The following is a 19,297-nucleotide window of genomic DNA, read 5'->3' as shown; positions in this document are numbered from 1 at the left end:
AAGGAAATAGAACATAATATTATTTAGATTCAATTTTAAATATTCTTCAGTGGTCTTTGCTTTTCCTTCCTTTCCCCTCCCTTTTAGAGTTTCTGTATTGAAGTATTTAATCTTTCATCACCTCTTCTTTCCTTACTTCATTCTACCTTCATTTTTTTCACTGGAAAGGTCAATATCCTGCTCATGTGCTTACCCCTGGGACACTTCTGCTTGACCAGTCACAGATGGTTGGATCTCTCTGACCATGTACAGATATGGGCAGGGAATGTTGAAATTCTCTGTACTAGGAATGAGTTGGATGTGCAATACTAAAGGCTCCTCTGAGGGCAGTTGTAATGCCTGAGTTGTAATCTCAGGATTAAACAGATGGGAAGTATGATGGACTTGGGATTTTCATGCCTGTGGGCTTGATTTCAGCCTTTCCAGTCTTAGTTTTAATATCAATAAAAATTCTTATGTATATATATTTTTGTCTACTCTCATGTTTCTTCCCTTTGTGATGTTCCTGTTAAATAATCTTTGCCTGGGCAAATGTAATTGTAATGCTTGGTGCTTATGCTTGCAAGAAGAGGCAGCTGCTTCCAACTGGCAAGCGAGCGTGCTGGTCTCTCATGCAAAATGGCTGGCTTTGCTACTGTACAGTTTTCTGCTCAGCATGTACCTCACAGAAATCACAGGGAGATGGCAGGGGCTTATCAGGATTTTTTGTTCCGTTTACATGTCACTGCAGAGCGATTCTCTTCCATCTGCCTCCTTTGATGGCACAACAGCTTTGGGAGAAAAGAAGCGGCTGAGCCTTCAAAGCACTAAGAAGCTCTTGGGAGCTTTGTTTCTCCTAGCTTGCTGTTGCACCTCACAGAGCTGGGAAAGGGAAAGCAGGGAATGCCTTATGCACAGAAAGGTCAGTCTCTCACCTTACTGGCAAAAGTAACTCTTTGAAGGTACCTATTCCTGACACCCCACCAGTGCCAGGTAGAGTGTGAAATACATACGGACATCAGCAAGCCGGTAGGGGCTGACTTCCCCTCTTAAGGGCTCTTCCAAGCTCTTTTTGATTGTCCTCCTGGTGCCTCTGGACAGGGGTTCCTGCCTGTGTCTTCTCAGAGCAGTCATCCTGAGAAAGCCCTTTGTAATGGGTGCCATCTAGCTGCCCTCACACCGCGTGTTACACAGTGCTCTGTGTCCTCTAACTACTGGAAAACAAAATAATCAGGAGTTAAAATCCCTTTCAAAATGGACTTAGGAGCTGTCAGCCTTGGCCACCGACTCACCAGGGTGCAGAGCACTGGGGAGGGGAATATGACTGCCAACATTTCTCTGTAGAAATCTCCTCAAGGTGAAATGTGCTTTCACAGTGGGAAATGAGGGTTATTTTTCTCTGCCCATATTATTTTGTATTGCAAACCCTGTGCCAGTCATTTTGGATGCAGACAGCTTTTTGGAAGCAGGAGGCTTTTCAAAGATTTTTTAAAAGTCTAGCCAATGATAAAGCTGAGGACTTGTGTTCTGCAGCTCCCACACAAACCTTCTGGCAGTCCATGGAGGTTTCAGTGTCCTCTCTGAGTCAGTGAGCAGAATATTTTGCTACAAGCTACAGGCCTGCCTTTGTGCCACTGCTATTGCTACTTTGCTTCTGCACAGTTTTTAGAAGAGCTGTGGCTTTGCAGCCTTGCACTGGGAAAAATCATGGTGGTATGGGGGAAATGGTGTTTTTCCTATGGACACAAAGGTGCAGTTTTGTGCTAATGAAAATGCAACATATGTAAAGACTGAGCTTGGTTTATGAGACTGTCACAGCTAGCTCGGTGAGGATTTATTTCCAGCAAGACCTGACTTGTTTTGCTGCAAAACAAAGAAGATTATGCAAAAAATAATCACTTGGTTTAATGGTATGCTTCTGTCTTATGATAGTTAGCAAGTCTAAGTGTGTGCCACATGGTTGTGTCACAGAATAGGGAAAGCATTTGCTTTCAGAATTTATCAGAATTCTTTCAGGAGGTCGAAGAGATAGGGCCAAAGGTAGCAAATCAAACATCTCCCCATACAGAGACAGGTAAGGTGCTTTGTGTTACAAACCTAAAATAGGCTTTAAATTAACTAGTTTTTAATTGTTTGGGTTTTGATTTTGTTCTTTGTTTGGGGTTTTGTTTGAGTTTTTTGTTATTGTTGTTTTGGTTTTTTTTGTTTTAGTTTGTGTTTTTGTGTTTGTTTTTTTTTGTTGTTGTTTTTTTTGTGTTTTGAGCCTGGTAATGTTACTCCTCTCTAGCATTCTGGTTCTTATGGAGTCATTTTTTGAGAGGCAGTGAGACTAGCCCTGTCCCATGCTTTTTCATTTAGCTGGTTTGGGATTGTAAAGAGGGATGGAGAATGACCATTTTCTAATGAGCTATTTTGCACTTCTCATGCTTGATTTCCATGTTCGAGCTATCTTGTATTAAAGGTTGTAACTCAGGTAATATTTCAAATCAATGAAAGCATTCAGGTGGGTTATATCTCTTCAGAGAAGAGTATTTTGCTGAATTTTAGAGCTGCTTTATTGCTTCGTATTGAGTTCATTGAGTACAGAATGTTTCCTTTGGGAGTGCCCATCTCAGAAATAATTCTTTCTGTCACCTCTCTGCTATTGTGCTGGTATGACAGAATATTGCCTAAGAGTCCAGAAGTCACAGCTTTGGTTTGTTGATGTGAAATGTTTCTGGGGAATGGAGAGAAAACATTTGAGGAAACAGATTCTCTGGCCTTCATATTAACATGTCCTCTGGCCACCTGGCAAATGGGAGATGGAAATTGGTGAAGAACAAGGACAAGGGTTGGCAATGATTTAGGGAACTGGAAGTTTCTCATGCAAAAGGGAAGAAGACTAGGAAGGAGTCATCAAGGCTAGGAAGGAGTGGGATGGTGATGAACAGACTCTTGATGGAAAGGCTGAGTCTGAGTTCCATCAGGCTATATATATATTATATAAATATTATATATTTTATATATATATATATAGTGATGCTTCCTGGAGAGGGTGGAGAAAGGACAAAGGACAGATTCTGATCTCCTCTGCACTGGCTTCACTGCTGGTGAACCAAGATGTGACCGAGGTCAGAACCTGGACTGCTCCATAATGTGTTTGGCCCCCTGAACAGAGCAGCAAATTCAAATAACAAATGTGCATTTTTAACCAACATTTTGTGGGCATCCAGAGTTCCAGTATTTGTACATATCCTATTATCTGAACCCACATCTGTTCCAGGAGTTGTAATAACACCTCAAAGGGCTCTTTTATGCTATCTGACCCCATGCATAATGTGCTGGAACATCTTGAGGCTGCCAGCTGGCAAAAGGAATCCAAGGCATGCAGAGGTACCCATGAAGGGAGGATATATATTTAACAGAGAATCAAGGCACAGGTAATCATCAGTGAGGGGAACATGAGAAGGAGGAGGGGCTTTTTCTAACAAAGTAAGAAAGTATTTTCTTCCATGATTTTCTTTCCTATTTATACAACGTATCTTGATCACTGTGTTGCTAACAAAGGAGATTTTACACCGGGGGAAGGAAGAAATATGTATACAATGAAAGAGCTGGTTACTGCTCCTTTTGGACACTTTTTCTGTATTGTGACTTGTGTGGAAATGTACAGAATAAAAAGTGAAGAAGAGCATGCCTTGGCTGGGCTGAGTTTCTTTGTGTTTTTTGCCAGCAGAGCTGGGTTGCTGCTTCTGGCAGAGTGGAAAGACTGGTGTGACTTGGAAGTTGTGAAGAGTTAGGGGGAGAGGAGGAAAGGGATCCAGGGGTCAAAATTCTGCATATGTGTAGAGAATGGAGTGTTAAGCCTCTGGATAAATCAAGCTCATGAAGAAAGAGGTTAATGATACCTTTAATATTTCTAGGAACACCTTCTCAGTCCCTTAGTGAACTCAGATTGTCAGCACAGCATTCAGTGTGTGCAGGAGAGAGCCAGCAGAGATTAGAAAGACTGTAATGTAGGCATGCAGGTCACCCAGGATCTTAGCTATGCATCTCAGGAGAGCTTCTGCAGTGCATCCCCTGGTTCACCCCCATATTACCTCAGGACTAACCCATGAGCATATAATGAAACTCTGCTTCTTTCTGCCCAGCTGCGTCTGATTGAAGAATTTTTGAGAATTGCATGGCCATTGCTCGTTTTGTGTCTTCAGTTGCTCCCCTCCCTGTCTCACTCAGGAGTTTCTGGGCCATTTCTGACACAAAAGTTTCATGACCTCTCTTCTGTGCAAGTCGATATTTCCTAACAGCTCCCCTGCCTCCCTGTCCCACCCTAAAATTGTATTTCTGAATAATTTTGTGATGTTTCCTTTGTCCTGTCTCTCTGGGACAGTGCCTGCCCCCAGAACACCTCCCTCACACATGGTTCTGTCTCTCTCCTCCACTCCAAGCCCTTTGATGCTCGCTGAAGTTGCCAGCAGCCAGCTGTGCGCTTGTCTCTTTTGAAGGATGTCTAAAGCTCCCTTTTCCTGTGTCTCAGACAGCCTAGGAATATTATTATTATTAATAAGAATAGTGCTAAAAAGACTGAGTGTTCTGCCTGTGCAGGACTGGCTGGGGCTGGACGAGGACGTAGCCTGGCCGTGAGTTACACTGCACAGCAAGGAACAACCAGCAAGCACTGCTCTGACATCCACAAGCCCTGTGCTACAAAGCACTGACGCCTCTGGGGACCTCCACAGCCACCAGCTGCTCCAAATGGCTGCCAGCTGCTCCCTGGAAATGTCTGTGGAGAAGAGGTGCTTTTTGATGTGCTCGGGGCTGCCCCCACAGCAACCTCTGGAGGTGTTCCACCACCTGCAGGCAGAGCTGCTCAGTGGTGCATCTAAAAAAATGAGGAAACAGCTTTGTGTCCTACTGGGTTTGCACCCCAAATTCTTGAATGTGTGTGGCCTTGCATGTGTGTGTAGTTCTGAAGAGAGTCCAACTGCTCTTTTCTCGTCCACTGCAATTTGCCCTTGTTGCTCAGCCTTTCAGCTCTTTCCCTGTTTCTAGCACAGGGCTGTTTCTCGCCATCTTTCCCCACAAAATTCTTTAACAGAGCCTGTGAAATTCAAAACTATATATGTGCACACACATGTACATTAAAATTTGTATCTCACAGGTTAATACACTTAAATGAAGAATTCCCTTTTTCATGCAACCTTTCCTTACATATGAATTGTAATGATATTTCTTAAAAAAGCTAAAGTTTTCATAGTAGGAATGTAACTACAATGAAAACAATAAAACCTCATTCTTGGGAGGAAAAAACCCAATCCTGGCAGGAATAATTTGCTTTGAAACCTTTCCCCCGCCAAACCCCTGCAGCTTCACGGCAGCCAAGTGATTTCAGTATTTCCCTGCAGTTAAAATGTGGTTCTCCCTAACAAGGGACCTTTTAAACTAGGTAGTGATGCTTGTAAGACATGTTGCCAAGGTTGTTAAGTCTAAAAATAGGTAAATATTGGAAGCAGTCCCATAATTTCAAGGTGTTTGATCTCCTACTTTCGCATTCAAGGCTTGATATTTCTACATGAGTATTGTATTTGCAGCTATATTAGTTCACAGCAGCACAAGAAAAGCTTCAGAGGATCACCCTCTCTGCTTCTGCCCCATCTATCCACAATCCTAATTGGCACTGACATGTGTGAGTGTGTGTTTGTCAGGAACTGCTGCTATGTGAGTGTGCAGTTAAAGGCATCAGTGGGTCAAGTGCATGGGTTCTGCTGCTCTCCTTCAGTAAGGCAAGCAGCTCTGAGGTATTAAAGGTGAGCTGCCATTTCCAAGACCCAGAAAAATAAAGGATTTGTTTCCCATGGATAAGAAACAGGATGCTGGCTGTTAATTCACATGGGCAATCCATAGATGATAGGAAGCCAGGAGAATGAGGCCCTGCCTGGTTAATGCCTACAAACAGTTTGCTATCAGGGAACTAACAAAAATCAGTCAGCAAAAAGGACTGACGGTCAGAAGAACCTCCCACTGCAGCCTCCATTGTTCTACATTCGCCTCCAAAGCATGTAATGCCTTGACAGGAAGCCACAGAGGCTTCAGCTTTTGGATGAAGCCTTCTGCTAAAATCAGAGGGAAGAGGAGGCTTCTCAATAAAGGATAGGTGTAGACCTGCTCAGGAGGAAGTTCTGTTACTCTCCACAAAATAGGGAGGGCACAGAATAGTTGATATCTATTTTGTTGTTGGTTGGCTTTTTAAGGGTGATAAGAGAAGGAAGAAGTGGCTTAAAAAGGAAAGAATAAGATTAGAAATGTAGTTCTGAGTATTTTGGATCCTGGAGCTCATCCAACCTGAGTGACCCTGAGTCAAAAATAGTGTTAGGTGATTCAGATTAGTGTTTGGTGTTTAGATTTTGGGGACTTTGCTCCTGATACAATCAGCCAACAGGCTGAAGACTGTGTTTTCTTTAAACAGGGTATGATTACCTGTCTCTTTTTGTTAATGCATGTATGTACCTCATTAATTTCTTTGCTGACACAGCTGATGATATTCTAATAACAGTTAAAAAGCTCTGGTCTTTCTCAGTCCATTTATGAATACACACTTAGCTCCAGAAGTATCTGTGTTTTGCTGCTGTGTCTCGCTATCATCCCTGAGGTACATCCTAGTGGGATGCAAGGCTCCATATAAATACAAGGGCTGTTATTCTGTTATTCTGGCTGTTCACTCTTTCTCTTTGTTCCTCCCCTCTGCCTTTTTTGAAATGTATAATGAAGGGGCAGATATGAACAGTGGTGTCCAGTTGAATGAGATGATTTTACAGTAAGAGGTCACTGGATAATCAGCAGTTTCTCCATATAACACTGCCATTAAAAGTTCTTGTAAGTCTTCCCAGTCACTTAAAGGGTTTTTTTTGTAGCTTGAAGTTTGCCCAAATACAAAACCAAGAGAGCAGTATGTCTGACTCCATAAGTCACCCTGAAATTCTTACACTGGATTTGCAGTCAAGCTGATTTTTCCTTACAGAACCCATCTCTAAGATGTGACCTTCTAATGGGAGAGTTAGGTCAGTATTGCAGTGCTCTGGAGATCATCTATGGCTTTTATGCACCCTTTAATAATGAAGGAGTTCCAGTTTATAACCAGAAATGAAGCACCTTTGTGCTTATGTGGGGGAAAGAGAATGAGGGCTAATTAGGATTGAGGTGCTGTTTGATTTAGAATGCCAATCCTTTCTGACCTTCTTGTTAAGATTTCTTTTTTTAAGTTTCTGCATTTTCCTGTATTCTAATTTAAAAAATGCAGTAATACCTGATCTGTTTATCTTCTTTTTTATTTTCTTATTAATAGCAAACACTGAGATTAATCTTTCCAGAATATCAATTCACAGCTCCTTCTAAATGGCAGCCCTTTTTCAATGTCTCAACTCATTCATCCAATTAAAAAGACATCTGTAAAAAACAGCTGTGTGCATGTGTAAGGTGAAGGGTCTGGAGCAAGGGCCTTGAGAAGAGCAGCTGTGGGGGTTAAGGTTGTTCAGCCTGGAGAAAAGGAGGCTCACAGGACACCTTATTGTTCTCTACTTACCTGAAAGCAAGTGATGGCACAGAGGGAATGGCCTTAAGTTGTGCCAGGTGAGGTTTAGATTAGATATTAGGAAAAGTCTCCTCATCAAAAGGGCTGACAAGCATTGGAATAGGCTGTCCTGGGAAGTGGTTGAGTTGGTGCCACTGGAGGCATTTAAAAACTGTGCAGATGTGGTGTTCAGTGATGTGGTTTAGGGGTGGACTTGATCTTGAAGGTCTTTTCCAACCTAAATGATTCTGTGATTCTATGAAGGTCTCGGATCCAAGGACATGGGAATGGGTGGATAATTCAGGATCTTCCTTGTCATTGGTCAAAGTTAGTTTCTCTGCTTTAGATTCATTCTTACTACAGCTGTCTTGAGGAAACAAAACTTCCTGGTTTTAGAAATTAACCTTCTGTTTCCAGACTGTGATGCCCAGCTCCAGCTGTCTCTGATCTGAACTTTGGTCCTACCCAGGCATATTGAACCTCCTGTTGCTGCTGCCCTTTCTTCCTAAACAATGTGAGATTCTTTCACAGCTCTTTGTTATGTTTCCTCACTAGATTATAGAAACATTTTGTGTATATTGTATAACCTATACATGTATATAAACTGTAGAATACAAATGTAGACTAATTTATATTGGTGGGGACATCTGATCCAGTCTTGCACTTGAACCAGGTTAATGAACTTGGAGGTTAGGGCAGGATTATCAGGGCTGGATCCTTGTGTTTAGGACCATTATTTAGGTCTCACCAAGGCCTTCCTTGGATTTTTTTAAAAACAGAAAGAAAAAAAAAGCACTTCCTATAAGGAAGAGGGAAGATGAATTGGCACATGGAAACACAGAATGTGTATGATTTTCAGAATCAGGTGCTGAACACACCACAGACAGCTAAAGAGAGGCTCCTTTACTCAAAGTCACCCAGGAAATTACTGCTGGGTATGAAGAATAGACCTGCAAGTCCTGACTCCCACTATGTTAACCTCACATCTGGATAATTCTATTGTACTGTGTGTCTTCTGTTGAATTTTCTAGTTTCTGCAGTCTCTTGTGCTGAAGGTACTTTCATGAACTTATGCACTTTGCTTTCAGTTCTTAGGGTTTGTTGTGGGTTGTTTGTTTTGTTCCCTGAAGCTAAAAGTTGCAACCCTATTGTGTAGAAAATAGGAAACAGATTTGTTCTTCTCAAATGTGTTGGGTCTTTAAATGGAAACTGGGAGGAGAAGGAGGGGACAGCCTGCAGCCCTGTCACATTCTTTCCATTGATACACATGGACACCAGCAAAAAGTCTGATTCTGTTCCCCTAAAACAATAGATATGGAAATGCTTTCTCTTTTGTTTAGTTTTTCTTCTGTCCATCTTAATGTGAACATAGAAGCAAAAAGCACTGGAGGGCCTGGTCTAAGGCTTGTATTCTCTGTTAGCCAGTGCAAAAAGAGAGAGCTGCTTACTCCACAGGGTCAAATACCACTGTACTGGCCAACAACAACAACAAAATGGTTTTATCTCAGTGTGAGCTGAACATAACAGTTAAAAAATGATCTGTTTCAGGGTACAGCTGTGTTCATGCTTACCCAAACACACCCAGGGAGGAGCAGTGCATTTGGCTGGAAGAAGCACACAGAATTTCTAGAGAAGCAGGTAAGTAATTCCTCATCTTCCTGCCACAGGGGTGTGAGGTGGAGGTTCCCACAGAGGTGGCAAGATGTAGATACAGTTCAGGCAGATGACTCAGGCCTCAGTGACCACTGTCTTTCTCCCAGCAGAGGTATGACTGACACCAAAGAAGGTTCCAAGCATTGGCCCCTTGTTATCCAAAAACTCCTGTACCTTTTCTTTTTAACCTTCCCATGGGAAGCTCCATGCAGCACTGGCTCTTTCTTTCCTTCTGCAGGACCAGCTAACTCCTTCCTGTCCCTAGCACAACCTCCTAACCCTACCTGTCCCTTGCACAGCCTCCTGACCCTTCCTCCTCACAGCACAGCCAGCAGACCCTCAAGCAGCTCTCTTTTATAACTCCCATCCTTATTGGATAACTGTGAGAGCAAGGCTGTTCCCACTCTTTGGTGATGAACACATCTGAGATTTATCAGGGGTGAGATTGCCTTCAGCACTATCTCTATCCATCCTCCCATATCTTTCAGTCCTCTTGTCCTCACTTTCTTCAATAACCACGAGGAAGGGGGATCTGGTGAGATCTGGTGCAGCCACAGACAAAGAGCAGCCAGTGGTTTGTACTGGGATGGGAGAAGGCAAAATGTGTGGGCTGAAGCTCCAGTGGCAGAGGGGCCAGTTCCTGTCTCACATACACACACAGAGACCAGCCAGCATCCAGAGGCTTGAACTTAGCATCTCTTTTGCTTACTAATATAAATATATATATATATGCAAATACTGGCTTTGTCTTAAACATTGGGATAAGCACCACTACAGAGCATGCAGTAATACTGATGAAGCTTTCAGTTCTCAGATGAAATGTGCTACAGTTTTTAATAAGAAATGAAGAAAGTTAATTATCCTTAAGGTAGAACTTGTGTTCCAAGACTTCTTTTTTCATTTGCCTCAGTCTTTCAAACTTCCCTTTTTGAAACAATTATGCCCATTCTTAGCTGTTGCTCTGAAATATTAAGAAAAAAATAAAAAGCAACACAAAAAACTACACCCAGAAAAAAAACCCCAGACCTTGACCAAAAGTGAATAATTTGATCTCCTTCATATGTTAATTACACAAAGGCTTTTAAGAGTCCATAGTGAAAAATTTGGTACAAGAATGAGGGTCAAAACCCGCAGTTCAGTCTTGCCTTATGTCTCAAGTATTGATGAGATGTATGAAACAAGATCTCACCAGGCTGGAGGACAATTGGTTAATGACTTTCACAGCTATGAATGCCAGAACTTTAACAGTGTTGGTCAAGTAATTCTGCATAAGGGTAACAGGAAATCACTTTCCATTTTCCTTAATTCATCTTCATTTTTTAGACACCCTGAGCTTAAAAATGGTCTGTATTCTGAAGAGTTCAACACTCTTCCTCTTCTCAACCATCCCACATAAAAAAGCACCTGAATGTTAAAACAATATTGTTGGCCTCTCTTAAATTCTATTCAGTAATCTTAGTGGGTGGGATTTGAATTTTGAATGGTTGTAAACAGAGGAAAGTTTGAATCAGTAATGGTTTTGAGACATCTTGGGTGATACCTTGATGTCCTGGGAATTGCGATCCTGAAGTTTTATAAACATCTTATTATTGCAAACTCAAATGCATTTACCTGATCTGTTTTGTTTTGTTGTTTTGGGGTTTTTTTGGGGGGGAGGGTTTGGGGTTTTGTCTTTTTTTTTTCTTTTCTTCCTTTAATAACAGTGAGTCCAGCAAAATTTGCCCCGAATCCCCTTCCTAGAACAATTTTTGTAGCAAAATCCCCGGTAATATTTCAGCCTCAGTCACAGAGCTGGCTTGTTTTGTTAGGGGGGAGAAGCAGAGGTGAGAACTGGCTCCACAGTGAGGAGAGCCTAGATGCAGTGTGCCTGCAGTGGGATCTGGGCATTCCTTACAGGATGAATCTGCACCCTGGCCAGGCTGGGGTGACAGGGGGGATCCAGCTGTGGGGGTTCATCTAGGATTTAATAAAAAGCTTATCCCTGTCAAAAAAACCCCCAGGATTCCATGGAGGATGACATTTTCCTGTCCAGATATCAGTTTGCATGGGTTACACCCATCTTCACTTTTCAATTTCATGAATAAACAAACCCACAAAAGACACACTTGATAAACAAGTTCACGGATTCCTGGCACTTCTTTCATCATCAGGACAACCAGGGGAAAAACACTATATAAAGAGCATTGAATTACAATTGTGACCTGGTTCTATGCCTATGCTTCAAAATTAGGTGTTTTTCTTTTTTTTTTTTTTTTGACCAACACTGTAGGAATAATTTGAAACATAAAGGGAGTATCATTTTACAACATTCCAAAACAATATTTCATCTGGAAAATGAATGGTACCCATAGATGCTAGAGTAAAGACAGGCAATGCAGCTAGGAAAGTGCTCCTCATTTCCTATCTCAGACAGCTGAAACAAAACAGATGTCACACACACACACACAAAAAGGGAAAAAAATTAATCAAAATCTAAAACATGTCACTAAGGGAAGAATTCAGGCAACAGAGATACAGGGTCACAGACTCCTATGAACTGCTTGTTAAAGACTCATTTTTTTTTCTACCTCCTGAAAAGATATGATGAAGGAAATGTAGATGGGAAAATTGTACCAGAAGCATGGGAATTTTGTTAAATATTGGGAACACTCCATGAAATATGACATTGCCTTTAGGCAGCTAACTGTGGTTCTTAAGACAAATGTGGTGGTGTGGCTGCTTTCAACTCCTGGCAATTTCTAGATGTGCATTATTTCTGCTGTCCTAATCAGAACTTATATTAGCAACATTTAGACAAAGAGAAGGATGCAGGTTATTTAAAGGGAGAGGGGTGAATGCTGAAGAGAGAGACAGAACTCAACTGTTTGGAAAGGTCTACTTCACAATATCTTAGCATTTAGGCAGAATAATAATAAAAAGAATAGCCTGGGGAGGTAAAAATAGTTCTGATGAACCTCATGTAGTGTTGAAAAGCAAATTGAAAAAGCAAAAATATTGCTACTGAAGTACAAGCACATATATCCTCTTTGGTTCTGAATATAACTTCATTGATAATGTCATATATTAATTAATTAGCATAATACTAAAATTAGGACAAAAGGAACCTTAGCTAGATTCCATTCCTCTGTTTTAAATATGGCATAAATACTACTAAAAAAAGTGGTATCATCAAAAAGGCCTAAAGTACCTGAGGAATCTTAGAAAATCTTAGATGAGACCCTGTTCCTATCCACTCCTTGGCAGAAATAATGAGACTAATGACCAAAAGAGCTGTGGAAGGTACAGGGTTATCCTGATTGTTCCCTCTCCTCAAAGCAGAACCAAGTATCTTTGCTCAGACCTAACTCCTTTTAAAACCTCCATAATTTCACTGTAGAAATGAACGGTAAAGGCAAAATTATTACAAGCAATAGCTGTAATGGTTTTGTCGAATGAGCCTAAAAGTAGGATTTTTTTAAGTGATGTCAGAAATTATTCTGCATGGAAAGATACCTTCCCCTGTGTTCTACTCCCTTCACATTCACAATATGCAAAGCAAACTAGTGAAGTGAAGGATGTACCAGAGGAAATAACCAAAAGAACAACATGTGTGGCTATTTCCTTGAGTCTTTCTCACTATGTTGACGGTTCCAAGAATTAAAAATGTGAAAAAACTCCCACCAACTCTTGTGAGAAAGGCTCCAAATGTTAAACATTTATATGTATTATGTATTACAATATAGAAGTTTATGATATACAGTTTGACACATATCCTGAGAATTTTTATTAACTGGATTTTTTTAAGAACATTTATTATATTCTGAGCTTTTTCCATAAAGCATAAGTGGAAGAATCAGGACTTTCTCCCCTGTGTTTGCACTTTTTACTGCTGTAAACTGCATGTCTAATGCAATCACATAATGCTGGGAATTAGGTCTTTGGGGAAAAAACCTCACATGGTTTAGCAAAAAGTGTTAACATTGCCCACAGTAATCCCCATAAGTTGATATCAGAATGAAATTTTTAACGTGGGTGCTAAAAGGTTTTAATGTGCACATTTTTTTTAATAACAGCCAGTCCAGGTCTAGGCCTGTGAATGATGATGCCACATTTTGTTAAACTCCTGAGCATGAAAACCTAGATCAAGCTGACGTTGAAGCCAACAGCATCCCACAGGAGTTTCCATCAAAGATGTATTGTGCTTTATGAGGGCCACGCAACTGGCTCAAATCTCAAGCAAGAAATTGCCAGTAAGTTAAGAACAGATGTACCTAATTTTATTCTTATGGGCAAAAAAATCCTGGCCATTACATTAACTAATGAGGTATTGCACATGTGCAGGTTATAGCTGTTCCTCTTCCAGTTCCTATGTTTTTAACAACACACCTTTATGTAGGTTTCTCATTATCTCTGTATGTGATATCACCCAAATTTACCATCATACCACAGTTGTTTCCAAGAAAATGGTAGCAGGGAAAGAGTACGACACAACCTTAATAGAATTTCACTTTTTATTTTATTTTATTGTCTAGTGAAAATACCTATCTACTTAGCTAGCTCCTAAAGTGCTTTGCAACCCTGTTGTACTCAGAAGAAACCATTTTAGGGCCTGAATTTTATTATGTCCCACTTAATGGATGAGTTTCTGTCACTTCCACAACTGTCAGACTCAGTGCATGCTTGCCTTTACTACATTGACTGCTACTAACTAAAGTGGAGAAAACCCCTTCTGTTAGTATGTGCAAGCTTGTTCTGTAACCATTGAAAGCTGATGAACTCAACTGTGAACTAAGCCACCAGAGTCTTGGGAAAAACAGCTATAAAGAACTCTCAGCAATGGTATTTCTGAAGATGTTTGATAATTATTTGTCAATATTATTTTCTCAGTCTTCCTTCTGTTGCTGTGATTTCACTCAGATTTGTAATCAAGGATTTAGCTGCCAGTTCTGCAGTTGTTCCAAAAGAGAACTATCATTTGATTGTGCATAAGAAAAACTTGTTAAAACTATTTATATTTGTCTTTAAATGTGAAGTATATCATCATTATAATTACACAGGTGAACTCTTTACAAATTGACAAACAATTCAGAAGGTAAGAGAACATTTTGGTAAGTGGAATTTCTGCTTTGCTCATACAATCAGGCTCAGAGTTGTGCTGGTCACATCATATGCAAAGGGTGTTGTAATGATTTTCCCCTAAAATACTACCTACTAAAGGAAATACATTAAGGAAAACTTTTTTTTTTTATTATATAGGCACAATTGGATGGAAAGATAGTGATTATGTGTTTCAAAACGTGGTCACTATAGTTTTACTTTTAACTGGAAAACATTGTGTGTCATGATTCAGCTCATAGGGAAAGGATCTGAATACTTCTAATTTTCTAATCACTTGCCTGCTGTAGAGTTAGAGCCTCTAATCTGTTATTGCTAGCTTGGCAAAGAGCAAAATTGACCATTTCAATCCAGTTCCTAGGGCAAAGCTATTTAGTACTGTGTCTAAAACTAGCTGATTGCCTTAATGAAGTATCAAGGACTGATTTGCTGGGATTATAAATGCTATCTTCTCTACTTCTAAAGCCAGTCCTTTCACAGAGTAGTTACACACGTGGGTAAGTGACTTGTGAAAAAAATAGGTATTAGCAGATCAGGTTCTTCCTGTGAGAAACTGAAAGGGAAATTTGCATTCTAATTGTACAGTAATTTTCTGCCATAAGTTTGAAATCAATTAGATATGTCAATTTTATTGGCTCTTTTTCAAAGGAAAAAAAAGTTCTTTCTGCATTTTGCTTCTATTTTACAATGCATAGTGACAAACCCCCAGAAAACAGAACAGAAATGGCAGCTGTTGCTCAGCCCTCCATAATAAAATGTAATTTTCTCTTGCTTTAGACTTCTCCCTAAACTACAAAACTAGAGTGAAATGAGTATGTTTGTTTATGGAAAAAAAAAAAAAAAAGGTGATCATGACTCAAAGCAATTATTTTTTTTTTTCATCATAGCGAAAGTACTTTATTTTTAATGCAGTAGACTTCAAATCCTGGATATGTAGGACTTCCATTCACAGGACTGCCAGCACAAACAAAAGAAGAAAGTGGTGAGAGAAGCCAACATATGAAGAGCAGCCTTTTAAACGCTGGGGATCTGGAAAGGCCTGCTGTGTCGCATTATATTTGTGGATTTCAAACTGCAACATGCAGATGTATGCACATGAATAATTTTGAGCAGAAGAGCTTTAATCCCCTTGTAGAAAATAGAATCAGTCAAATGTGTAAAGTTACGACATGTATTCACGATTTGGTGACCGAAGCTTAAGATCAGGTTCTGGGCCACTGACTTTGTTTTCAAATATCTTAAGTTTTTAGCATATGTGCATGAAAGAATAACTCTTCTGGGCTCATGCTCCCGCCATCATCATCCACAGGCATCTGGGAAATCTGACTTTTTGTATGCTGGCTTACTTTAATACTAGAAAGTGAGGTATGAATTATTATTTCCGAACTCCACGGATTTTTCTCCTCCAATTTTAAGATTGATAGTCTCTGTGATGATAGTGTGTGGGCTTGAAATGAAAGACAGAGTGAGAGGGTACACAGCTCAGAAGTAGTTGATTTCAATCTCGAATGCATTCACTAAATAATTCAGTAGCACTAATGGAAATCTCATCTGAGCGCGGGAGTCGGGATGCAGGGCACTCAGTTGCCAGGGCTTGGCAGCTCAATAGCTCAGGAACAACAATGGAGCAAAAGGTGAAAAAACCTTTAAACTGCTGTGGAGCTCTCCTCTCCGCTTTCCTGGAATCATGTTACGTTTTCCTGGAGCTGCTGTTGTTGATGGCTGGGGAGGGCAGGGAAAGAAATTGATATTTATGGCGGAGCTGAAATAAACAAGGCAAGCTCAGCTCCAGCTGACCTTCTAACCTACTCAGCAGAGGGACCAAAAACAGGGAAGCTCTTCTTGAGAGAAAATTGCATAAAGCCTCATCCTCTGACTTGCTCTCTGAACTTTGGAGACAGAATTTTTAAGGCCACCTTTGGGAAAAAAAGTGCAAACTGCTGTTAGAAACTCCAACTATCTCCTCCTCCAGGTGGGTTGTGAAATGATTACCTAGGAGTAACAAAAAGCCCCAGTTTCAAAGAGAAAATTTGGTGTTTATGTTTTTTTCAAAGGGAAAAACCACCTAATTAAAGGGAACTTATTATGGGGTGCTTTCTGTATTTTGGTAAAAACTGTACCTAAATTTGGGAGCTTCCTTCTGCAAAATTGTGATTGAATTGAGATTCTAATTCGGATCTAATACTTTTGGATTGGTTATGAGGCCATTTGCACGTGGCATCAATCAAAGGTCCTTTTCAGCTTGTTTTGGCCCTAACCTCCACTGTTCCTGTTGAAGAGATATTTCAGACCTGTGCCACCCATTAGGCTGTGCATTTTTGCTTCAGGTAGCAAAGAGGATACATGAAAACAGAAACTGGACTTCTACAGCTGCCAGTCCATTCCTCACCACTGTTTTCTGATCAGAGTGGAACCTGCAGCTGTAAACAAATGTTAAGGATTTAAAAGATAAGTATCCCTGACAATCTGTGAGCAAATTATCTTTTCTCGGTTACCTTTGTGTTCAGAGTAGAAAAGTAATAGTCAAAAAGTATTTTTTCAGTAGGGATTTTCCTATTTGTCACAAGAAATGTTGACTAGTCTGCAATTCCAGAGATCATGTAGCAAATCATATAATTGTCTGAGAAAAAAAAAACCTCAGGAGAGACAAAACAGCAGAGAAGATCCAGAGATAAGCTTCTCCAACCTTAATATCCTTTTATTAAGGAAAACATCCCTGTGAAAGTAAATGGTCATAGCTTATTTTCCATCCATCTGTTTTCTCCATGAGGTATTGCTGTTTCCCACTGGGAACCAGTGCCACAGGCACCTTTCAGGCTGTGTTTAACATATAGTTGGTGACCTTTTCCTTGGCAAAAGAAGTTATATTCGTCCTCTCAAGACTGCTGTATTCACTGTTGCATCGACTTCTTGTCTTAACAGGTTCTGTCTCAATAGCAAAAGTTCAGTCAAGAAATTCAAGTGTAATGCTCTATTAATATCAAATGTATCCAACACAGTGAGCAATTTGGGGCAAAGAATATTTTTCCTGTATCTGTACAGTGCTTATTCAAATGGAAACCTCAGTTAAGCCTCAAGGTGCCATTGAAACAAGTAATATGAACAGTAAAAAACATTTACATATTTTGGCAATCAAAAACTGAGATACTTCCTTTATCAGTCACAGGTGCTTCGAAGAATGATCTGTCCCCTGAGAAGCTCTGCTAACCTTGTCAGCACTTTTATTTTGGAGATTTTGAGTCAAATAACACACAAAACTAGTTTCTGTAAACTCAGTCCCAGGGAAATAATGTCTGAGCCATAAAAAACTAGGCGCAGAGAAACTCTGGGAGTAAATTTGGTCAAAGATTAAGTCTTGCCATTGCTTAAAAATTCAGAGGCTAAAAGAGGCTTCTAACATCGTGCACATCTTTGTGAAAAGCAGTTGCTTTCTGCAAAGTTTCCAGTGTTTTATGAAAATGCTAAGCTTGCAGTGTTTTGGCTAAGACTCAGATTTCTGAGAAGAAAGTGAGAAATCTGTTGGCCCATTCTGATGCAATCTGTTTTGGCTTCGATCAAGGTGGATTTAGAGCCACTGTTCTCATTCCTACTTTGTTACTCAGAAAGGATCGATCATCTGAAATGTGCTGTGGTGGTTACATGGAGACTTTCTTGGGTCTGAAAAGCGTCAACCACAACCAGGTGTTTTTTGATGGAAGGTTTCTTCGTCTAGATGCTTGTCGTGCTTAGCACCGTGCTGCCAGATTTCACTGAGAAGACCTCAGGAAGGCGCAAGCTGGCTAGCAGGCACTCATTCAGCCTTGCATGCTCTGAAACACAAATGCTATTGAGGGCTTCTTTCCACTCATCCAGCTGCTAGAAAGGATATTCTCTCCATCTCAAGCCATCACTTTACACTGCAAATCAAATTTGTTGTTTTAAATTACATCACTGTCATTAAACCTGCTGGTGGGGCAAATCCTGAACAGCCGTGCCAGGACTGAACACATAAGTGTGTGATGAAAAGAAGATGCTAAGGTGTGGATGGAAGGGGTTAGTTTACTTTACTAAGAAGGACTCCAGGTGAGTGCAATTGCCTGTGCTGGGACTGGCTGTACAGTGCTTTTCATTGTCACAGATGGTAGGTGTTAGATGATGCAATGTGTACGGTGCCAGACAAATTACTTTTTTTAGCTCATTCCTCTGGAAACAGGAGGGGAATCTGAACTGGATTTCTGTGCAGACCTGGAGCAAGAGCTGCAAGCTGCAAACCCAGCTGAGACTTAAGCAGTGAATGGGCCCAGTCTTTCGAGTGAAGGCAGAGGCTTGCTCTGGGGAGAGAGAATTACGCAGAAATTGCCTGGAGTTTGGAACAAGTCCACTTAGTTTTAAATTAAGCTGTGGATTGGGGAACACTCTTATTCAGTGGGTGTAATGAACCTAAAAGTTGGAAAAGCCTGCTCCTAAATGAAAGCCCTGATACAACTCCAGCAACCGCTATGACCAGAAGTGTTGAAATGGCATGGCAAAAGTTGTTCTCACAGCACTTTTAGGCCAAGCTGAAATTAAAAGCTGGGGGCAGGGGGCTGGGGGGTTGGGGGAGAAGGGGGTAGGCTGTGGGTTTTTAATTTTTTATTTATTTTTTTTCTTGTTTCCCACTCCCTAGCAGTACTTCCAGCCTATCACTCCCGTGGTCAGAACGGGAGCTGGAAGTGAGCGAGGCCGCACTTAGAGCGCTCTAAACTCTGACAGCAAAAGCTGCCGTGGGCGATTGTACCTGCAAGGGCAGCTGAAGTCCCGGGCTGCGGGGCGAGGTGCCTGTCCCTCCGCCTGGGTGATGAAGAGGAGGGCGAGCTGCCTGGGCTAACAAGCCCGGGAGGGGCTCTGGGGCGAACCGCGCTGCAGCAGCTCCCCACCGGGCTCTCCCCGGTGCGCTCCTCCCGGGAGCGGGGAGAGGAGAGGAGAGGTGGGGAAGGGAGGGGAAGGGGGAGGAGGGGAGGGGGGGGAGGCACGGCCCCGTCCCGCCCCCGGCCGCCCAGCCCCGGC

Source organism: Cyanistes caeruleus, chromosome 4, assembly GCF_971803275.1.
Source record: "Cyanistes caeruleus chromosome 4, bCyaCae1.hap1.1, whole genome shotgun sequence".
Classification (NCBI taxonomy): domain Eukaryota; kingdom Metazoa; phylum Chordata; class Aves; order Passeriformes; family Paridae; genus Cyanistes; species Cyanistes caeruleus.
The sequence above is the reverse complement of the archived record's forward strand: the minus strand, read 5'-3'. Positions refer to the sequence as shown.